Here is a 9,469-nt window from a genome sequence, read left to right on the forward strand (position 1 = left end):
CAATCATCTCGTAGGTATTTCATGAATTCCTCTTCTTAAGACTGATTTTCCCAGTCCAACTACATAAGATGGGTACTATCTGTATGCTTACATCATAAGCATATGTGTCATGACCTGACAGCTACATTTTAGTAAATTATCTATTTTGAGGGGTTCAACTGAACCTCAGTTAATACAGTGAGCCTAACTTACACACAATTTTTCTATGATGAGCATTTCATCAAAGCTTTTCATCTTGCACTCATCAGGACAATAGAGAAGAATATCAATGTAAAGACAACATTGTAATCTTTGTGAATCATCCTGATGCATGCAAGATGAAAAGCTTTGAGAAAATGTGGCTATTTTTCAGCATGTTCTGTCCTGCCAAGACCTAGTACAATAAAACATGAATGACACAAATTTGTCAAGCAGAGAAATCACACAAAAACTGTTTCCACTGAATTCCTGCCTTTAAACCATTTCCCATGTTTCTGTCTTTTGCCACTGAGCTCATAACAAATGAAGTGCTTGGATTTTCAAAGTTTCTGATATGGTCACAGCATTGTACCATCCTGAGTTACTCAAATGTTGTGTGAGACACACACACACACACACACACACACACACACACACACACACACACACACACACACACACAGAGTTAACTTTGAATTCTCTGCACTGATGCTGCCAAACCTACTGAGCTTTTCCAGCAACTTCTTTTTTTTAATGGCATAGTCAATGGCCCTCTTCTGAGAAGGAAATGTAATTAACAAATAGCTTTTTATTGACAATATCTAGCTTTCTTCTGCCATGAGCAATAACTTCAATTAAAGTGATTCAAACAGCAGCACAGCAGGACCACAGCAGCCATACACTTCTATAAGAAGAGTCATCGAGAGGGCCATTGATGTCTTAGCGGTATGTTTCATAGCTTGGTCAGGTCAGCAGGATCTCTGTAGTACGCTTTGCCAATAATTGTGGTTTGGGGCAACATGGTAGCTCAGTGGTTAGCACCGCTGCCTCACAGCACCAGGGACACAGGTTCAATCCCAGCCTCGGGTGACTATCGGTGTGAAGTTTGCACATTCGCCCTGTTTCTGCATGGGTTTCCTCCAGGTGCTCTGGTTTCCTCCCACAATTCAAACATGTGCAGGTGGGTGAATTGGCCATGCTAAATTGCCCATAGTATTCAGGGATGTATACATTAGGTGCACTGGTCATGCTAAATTGCCCATAGTGTTTAAGGGCATTGGTCAGGGGTAAAATCTATAGTGGTAGGGGAATGGGTCTGGGTAGGATTCTTTTCAGAGGGTTGGTGTGGACTTATTGGGCCGAAGGGCCTGTTACCACACTGTAGGGATTCTATGATATGTTGTCACAACATACCCATTCAAGAAAGATTGGATTTACATGCTGCTTCAAGGGTTCATCAGAACACATTTCATCATTTAAGCCCTCTCTTCTGTGTAACTGTTTGCTTTTAACCACCAACTTCCCTTTCTCTCACACTTCTTACTGAAGGCATATTCCATCAATCCACAGTACATCAGCCACCTTTGTTTCTTTGTGAATGGGGTGAGTGAGTCATCACTAAATAGTCTGCATAACTGTGACTTACGGTGTATATTCATAATAGCTCACATTCCATCTTAATACAGGTCCAGAATGAACACAAGAGAACCTCATCTTCCTTTGTTTTCCTCAGTGGCTTGTTTAGTGCACCTTTCCCTCATCCAACTCATTGCTTTTCCATGATACAACATGAGATCCAGGAAACAGGGTAAGTACTGAACTAAGTGAAATTCTAGTAGAATGGACCTCCAGCCTTGAGTGGTCTTCCTCGTGTTTATAGAATTGGCAGATTTTGTTGGAAAATCTAAGCTATTAAGAGGAATATTTAACAGAATTAATCTTGGAACTAAAACGAAAACGGTAGAGTTACTCTCCCACTCTTGAACTTGACCTTCTTGCAATTGCCTCATGTTGTCTCCATAATTCCCCCACATCATCTTGATTAACCCTCCATATCTTGATCATACCCTCTCTTTCTTAATAATCTGCTTCCTCCTTCTCAGTTGTTCTAAGCATCCCTTCCTTCTTGCTTATTCTCTCGCCCTCCCAAATGTGGCCACCTGGTCACTGCTTCAAACCAGGACCCACCTGGCAAGCACAGCCCGCTTTACAATGGTGAACTCTCTATGGAGTTTTATTGGTCGGTCATTGCAGGGACTTCCAGATGGTTGTGCACAAGACCAGCTGCAGGAACAAGTGTTGAATGACAGACTGAGTTCTCAGGGTCCCTCCCTTAGATTGGAGAACTCTGTGACTCTATTCCCTCTGCTGTCTCACTTACTTGACAACTTCCTATATGATAGCTGGTTATTTCTGCTCCTCAAAATTATGAATGTATTCATGAAAGTTAACTGATCCCTCCAGAGCCCAAAACAGAAAGGTAGCTCAGTTGAGCCAACACATTAGTTAACCTGGTTAAGGGTGGCCTGTTGATGTTTTCTATCAGGGTTTATAGCTTCCTCTTCGGTCCTGCATGTGTGCCATCAATGTTGGAGATGTTGATGGTTGTCCATTGGGAAGGGGCACCCTTTTCATTGCTATCTAACACTGCAACAGCTCCAGCAGGTTGTCAGTGAAGACTGAGATAAAGTCACAAAGTGCCATAGTCAGGGCCAGTGCCACAGTAAAAACTGAGCCTACCTTCCAGTCCTCCAGTGAAGAAAGCAGAGCCGATCTTTAATAGAAAAACAACAAGCAACAAACAGCTGGATATTGCCACCTTTGGAAAAGGATGACAATGAACAACTGGAAATCTGCAGGAAGGTTAACTCGATACTAGGTCATCTTATTTCATGGCTTTCTGTTCTATTTACAATCTTGTCTAACCACAAATCAAAATACAAAGCTGGTATTATTTGGCGAAAGATCAGTTGGTGCAGACATGCGTACCATGTGCGACATTTGAGAATGATTTGTGGGACTTTTGAAACTACTCTCGTAATGATTCATTGCTCATAGCACCATGATCCTGTTAAGCATCTGTTAATTTGTCCTTAGTTATACTTTAAAACTCTGACTGTATCTATTAACATTTTAATAAAGTCAAAATACTGCAGATTCTGGAAATCAGAAACAAACACAAGGAATGCTGGAGAAACTCAGTAGGTCTGGCAGCATCCATAGAGAGAGAAAGCAGAGTTAACTGCTTCAAGTCTGGGATGACTTTTATTCGGTTCAGTTAATGTGATAATTCTCCCTTTAATCAATCACCCTTGGAAAAGTTCTGGGGTCTTGTCTGGGCTTTAATAAGACTTACACTGCAGCTGTCTGGAACAATCAATACAGAAACCTGCCAATTAAGGCACATCTCATTTCTTTAAATTTCAAAAATGTACTTTATACATAAAAATATCTTCAAATATGTACATAGTCACTGAGGCAGTTCGGTTCTGTACAGTAGCATATGAAGGAACAAACAAATATTGGAGTTTGACTCTGTCCAACAAGCAAACAAAAGGCACTTCTTACTTGTGTAAGATTATATTTACATATATTTGAGGCACTAGGACGGTCCGTTAAGTGAATGGGCCCCCATTTAACTTCGGCAGAAGGACCTCTGACAGTGGTCTTTCCTCACTGGGTCTTGGCGGCAGCTAATCCAAGCTTTAGTGCATCCCTCAGCACATCTCATATTATTCTCAAAATGCCTCCAGATATCTCCCCACACCCTTCAAGCAGTAAACATATTCCTGATTTCCCTTTGGGTGACTGACCCCAATTCCATCCAGGGCTCAGTTGTATTTTCTGAACAGTTGAATTTGACAGGCCGGCTGCTTTTAAATGACTTTCATGGTCCATTTTGTTTTAGCTTTTGGATCATCTGAAGTCAATGGAAATACAACTCATGTGAGAGAGATAGAGCATAGGCGAACGATTCGCTGTCTGACTTTCCTCCTGTACTCATGGAGTCATAGAGTCATGGAGATGGACAGCATGGAAACAGGCCCTTCGGTCCAACTTGTTCATGCTGACCAGATATCCTAACCTAATCTAGTCCCTTTTGCCAGCATGTGGCCCATATCCCTCTAAAACCTTCCTATTCATATTCCCATCTAGATGCCTTTTAATGTTGTGAAACTTCAAACGGTTCAGAAAAGATATACAAGGATGTTGCCAGGGTTGGAGGATTTGAGCTACAGGGAGACGCTGAAAAGGCTGGGGCTGTTTTCCCTGGAGTGTCAGAGGCTGAGGGGTGACCTTAAAGAGGTTTACAAAATTATGAGGGGCATGGATAGTATAAATAGACAAAGTCTTTTCCCTGGGGTGGGGGAGTCCAGAACTAGAGGGCATAAGTTTAGGGTGAGAGGGGAAAGATATAAAAGAGACCTAAGGGGCAACTTTTCCATGCAGAAGGTGATATGTGTATGGAATGAGCTGCCAGAGGAAGTGGTGGAGGCTGGTACAATTGCAACATTTAAAAGGCATTTGGATGGGTATATGAATAGGAAGGGTTTGGAAGTATATGGGCCAAGTGCTGGCAGGTGGGACTCGATTGGGTTGGGACGAGTTGGACTGAAAGATCTGTTTCCGTGATATACATCTCTATGACTCTATGATTCTATAAAATGTTGCAATTGTACCAGCCTCCACCACTTCCTCTGGCAGCTCATTCCATACACATATCACCCTCTGCGTGAAAAAGTTGCCCTTTAGGTCTCTTTTATATCCTTCCCCTCTTACCCTAATCCTATGCCCTCTAGTTCTGGACTCCCCCACCCCAGGGAAAAGACTTTGTCTATTTCTCCTATCCAGGCCCCTTACGATTTCACATATAAAGTCACCCCTCAGCCTCCGATGCTCCAGGGAAGACAGCCCGAGCCTATTCAGCCTCTCCCTATAGCTCAAATCCTTCAACCCTGGCAACATCCTTGTAAATCTTTTCTGAACACTTTCAAATTTCACAACATCTTTCCAACAGGAAGGAGACCAGAATTTCATGCAATATTCCAAAAGTGGCCTAATCAATGTCCTGTACAGCCGCAACATGACCTCCCAACTCCTGTACTCAATACTCTGACCAATAAAGGAAAGCATACCAAACGCCTTCTTCACTGTCCTATCTACCTGCGACTCCACTTTCAAGCTATGAACCTGCACTCCAAGGTCTCTTTGTTCATCAACACTCCTAGGACCTTACCATTAAGTGTATAAGTCCTGCTAAGATTTGCTTTCCCAAAATGTAGCACCTCGCATTTATCTAAATTAAACTCCATCTGCCACTTCTCAGCCCATTGGCCCATCTGGTCAAGATCCTGTTGTAATCTGAGGTAACCTTCTTCACTGTCCATTACACTTATAATTTTGGTGTCATCTGCAAACTTGCTATCTATACCTCCTATTTTCATATTCAAATCATTTATATAAGTGACGAAAAGTTAGTGGACCCAATACTGATCCTTGTGGCACTCACTGGTCACAGGCCTTCAGTCTGAAAAACAACCCTCCACCACCCTCTGTCTTCTACTTTTGAGCCAGTTCTGTATCCAAATGGCTAGTTCTCCCTTTATTCCATGAGATCTAACCTTGCTAATCAGTCTCCCATGGGAACCTTGTCGAATGCCTTACTGAAGTCCATATAAATCACATCTACTGCTCTGCCCTCATCAATCCTCTTTGTTGTCTTCAAAAAACTCAATCAACTTCATAAGACATGATTTCCCAACATAAAGCCATGTTGACTCTTCTTAATCAGTCCTTACCTTTCCAAATACGTGTAAATCCTGTCCCTCAGGATTCCCTCCAAAAACTCGCCCACCACCAACGTCAGGCTCACCTTTCTATAGTTCCCTGGCTTGTCCTTACCACCTTTCTTAAATAGTGGTACCACATTAGCCAACCTCCTGCCTTCTGGCACTTCACCTGTGACTATCGATGATACAAATATCTCAGCAAGGGGCCCAGCAATCACTTCTCTAGCTTCCCACAGAGTTCTAGGGGATACCTGATCAGGTCCTAGGGATTTATCCACCTTTATGCATTTCAAGACATTCAGCACTTCCCCTTCTGTAATATGGACATTTTTCAAGATGTCACCATCTATTTCCCGACATTCTGTATCTTTTGAGGCTCTTGAATCCAAAAGTCGTCAGCTTTACATTACTGGAATTGCTATGGTTGAAAGGATTCTGGTGACTTCATGACAACTATTGTGAATATTACTAATGAAGGTTTGGAGCCAATATTGGCCCTAACATTACATTGATACCCTTTATTATGTCATGTGGCACTGCCACTATGCAAAATGGGACAGACCTTGAATAGATCTCGCAACTCAAATCTGGGTATCCAGGAGGTGCTGTAGGTCATCAGCAGCAGTGGAATTGTATTTAAATCACAACCTGGAACCTCATGGCCCAGCATATCTCTAATTCTTCCAATACCACCAAACTGGGAAATCAACCCTGCATTCAATGAAGAATGCAAGAGGGTATGCCAGAAGTTTAGCTAAAAACAAGGGCTGAATCTTATGTTTTTTTCTTTGTCGGTTTCATCAAACTTCACAGAGGGGTTCTGTCCATGAGGCCTAGTGACATCTCTCACTGTATCTTCCTAAACTCACCCATTAACCATCTACTCTGTCCTTCTGTACAATTCTGGACCCATTCTATCATCTTGGTGCAAATCCTGACTTACCAAAAGACGGGCATTGCTGCTGACTGTGCCATCATTAAAAGGCCACCGTGCATCTGGTAAGCACAGCATTCGAAAGCTATAGCTGGTAGGCATGCTCATAGGATAGACATTCTGAAGATGTCTGGAAAAGAGAAAATGGCACAGTGATTCAAAGAAAGGCCCTGATAGATAGGCTGGTTCTGGTAGATCCCAGAGGACCAGCAGAGAAGGCCAGGTCACCACACCCTGGCAGCCTGGGTTGCTACACCCCAGGCCAGTGCCATGTGTGCAATCTGGAGTAATGGCCAACAGTGCCCCTGGAAGGTCAATGACCTTCTCCACTGTGCCTGGGTAAGTACCGCACTCTTTTCTCTGGTACCACATCCTCATTCCACCTCTGCTATAGCATCCACCTCCCGCCAAGTTTCATGCTCCATCACTCTCACTATTTCATATTATATCTTCCTTCCTGTGCTCTCGATTCCTAACCCCCGCCCACCCTAGTCTTCCACCAATAACCTTCCATGGTCTCCACGCTGATGAGTCATTTACCCAGGACATCTCTTTCAACTGTCTGCACCAATACTCATGTCACCTACTTTCATCTCAGTCTATCCCTCCCTTTCTTTCATTCCAGGACAAAACAGACAATACAGAGTAGGAGAGTCAGGATGAGTGGAGGGGTGCTCAACTTTTGGACCCTCACCTGGGCGGAGAATCTTATTACTGAGACATCTATGTTCTGCCAACTCGATGTAAGTATGATTCTTTATTCTACTGCAACTTTCACATTAACCATTGCAGTCCTTGTTATCGTCCACTTCTAACCATTGGTCACAATGCCATCTCTCTCTTGTGCCTTGCAGGTATCGACAGGATGCCCACAGCCTCTATGGAGAAATGGTCTACTCATTCAGAAACCACCTGCTGAACCTTTAAAGAAGAGATGTCAGAGGCCTCAGAGAAAGCATGAAGGTTACACGCTTGAAGAACTCTAACAAATTTGTCCTTTTCTTTTCACAAGACCATGTTGACTCTGACTGCATTAAGCTTCTTTATTGTCCTGCTATTTCTTGCTTCTAATAACAATTGTTAGGCCATCTGTCCAATAGTTTCCTTCTTTTCACTTCCCTTATCTCTTGAAATTCTACCATGTTGTGAATGCTACCCCCAGAGAATCCTTAGCTATAAATTCTGTTATTAATCTTACCACATTATATGTTAGTAGATCTAAAACAGCCTGTTCATTTGTAGGTTCGACAAAGTACTGTTCTTAAGAAGCAATTCCCAATGAAAGTCCAGAAATTTGTCTTCCATGTCACCATTGTTTATCTGATCTGTCCATAGAATATGCAGATTAAAACCACCCATGACAGTTGTAGTCTCCTTCTTATACCTCTTAATTTATATTTATTTATTCCCTGGTTTATACTTACCCCACACTGAAACCTTCCTTTATTAACACTATCTCCTTCCCCTTTTTGCCTGGCATTCTAAGCATTTCCTACACATGGAGCTTCTCCACATCATTCATGTGGAGCTTAAGCTAAGCAGACACAGACCTGAGTCAATGTGTGCAATCCTTGCAGCTCTTCACTTCGAGTTTGCACCCAATCGGTAAATGTTTGTTACTGTGTCACTTCAATATGCCAGACACCAGTTAACTATGTAATCTTTCTGTTTATATTATGTTTTGTGTATTTATTATTTTGCTAGTGTTCGCTGGTTGGAGAATGAAATGAGTTGTTTTTGTTCAGTTGTTCTCAGGAACCTTGTGCAAGACCTCAAATGTGTGGCCAAGTGGATGATTAAATAGAACACAGACTCACTATTAATTTATCTTTATTTCCATTTATTTTGTGCCAAAATCATTCAGCTGCTTTCATTCAGGATGTGTTGGAGCTGCCAACAGAATCCTTGTCACGATTATCATGGAAACTACAACGGAAGTTTATCTGTGATAAACATATGAACCAGCTTCCAAAGTCTTGTACGAGAATCAGGCCCTAGACAAAAACATCTTTAGAAAATAGATTGTTTAGTCCCTTTGAAATGCAGGCTTCAGAGATGTGACATCACGGCCAGAAAGCAGCTGTTGCTCAAGCTGATGTTCTCCATTCTGTACATGATGGAACCCTCATGGTCCTGCTAACATATGGAAGTCAGTTAATCTCTCTTACAAATTATTAATCTCTATGACAAATTATTAAGCTACAATTTGAGCCACTTGAAGTAAAAAGTGAGAGAGGAGATAATTTCAAAACTCAATGCGACCTAAACTTTGGGTTAATTCCCCATCACCTACATTTTCCCCAGTTAGAATCCTTTGAGGAAGATTTGAAAGAGTGGTTTTAGAGATGGAAATATCCTTAGGGTATGAGTTGCCATCATCTGTATCACAGCATAACGATGCTATGAAGTAGTTACTGTGGTTACTGCCTGGCGTTAAAACATTGCCAAATTTTAAGTGTGTTTCAAATATTTAAAAATATCTCATTAGTTCTTAAAAATACCTCTGCATATTCTGTGGGCACTGTACAGTGAGATAGATGGTACAGAAACATACTTGATACTTTGGGACATCAAGAAGTAGCAGGGTAGCCCACTTGATTGACACTCTATTCACCACTTTGACCATTCCCCTCCTCCACCACCGATGCTCAGTGGCAGGAGTATGTACAATCTACACTGCAGTAACTCATCAAAGCTCTTTAGACAGCACCTTCCAAACCCAAGGACTGGGATAGCAGCTGGATGGGAACTCCACCTTCTGCAAATATTCTTCTTCAGTCATTGGTGA

General features: G+C 42.1%; 1 long non-coding RNA gene across 1 annotated transcript; it reads left to right on the forward strand.

The window, feature by feature from the left end:
* Positions 1 to 1,501: 1,501 nt before the first annotated feature.
* LOC140482333 (uncharacterized) lies at positions 1,502 to 8,323 on the forward strand. Its single transcript, XR_011961706.1, has 3 exons — positions 1,502 to 1,765; positions 7,307 to 7,424; positions 7,536 to 8,323. It is a non-coding gene; the product is annotated as an uncharacterized lncRNA (long non-coding RNA).
* Positions 8,324 to 9,469: the final 1,146 nt, after the last annotated feature.

The sequence above is a fragment of the Chiloscyllium punctatum genome, chromosome 1 (genome assembly GCF_047496795.1).
Source record: "Chiloscyllium punctatum isolate Juve2018m chromosome 1, sChiPun1.3, whole genome shotgun sequence".
Taxonomy (NCBI): Eukaryota; Metazoa; Chordata; class Chondrichthyes; order Orectolobiformes; family Hemiscylliidae; genus Chiloscyllium; species Chiloscyllium punctatum.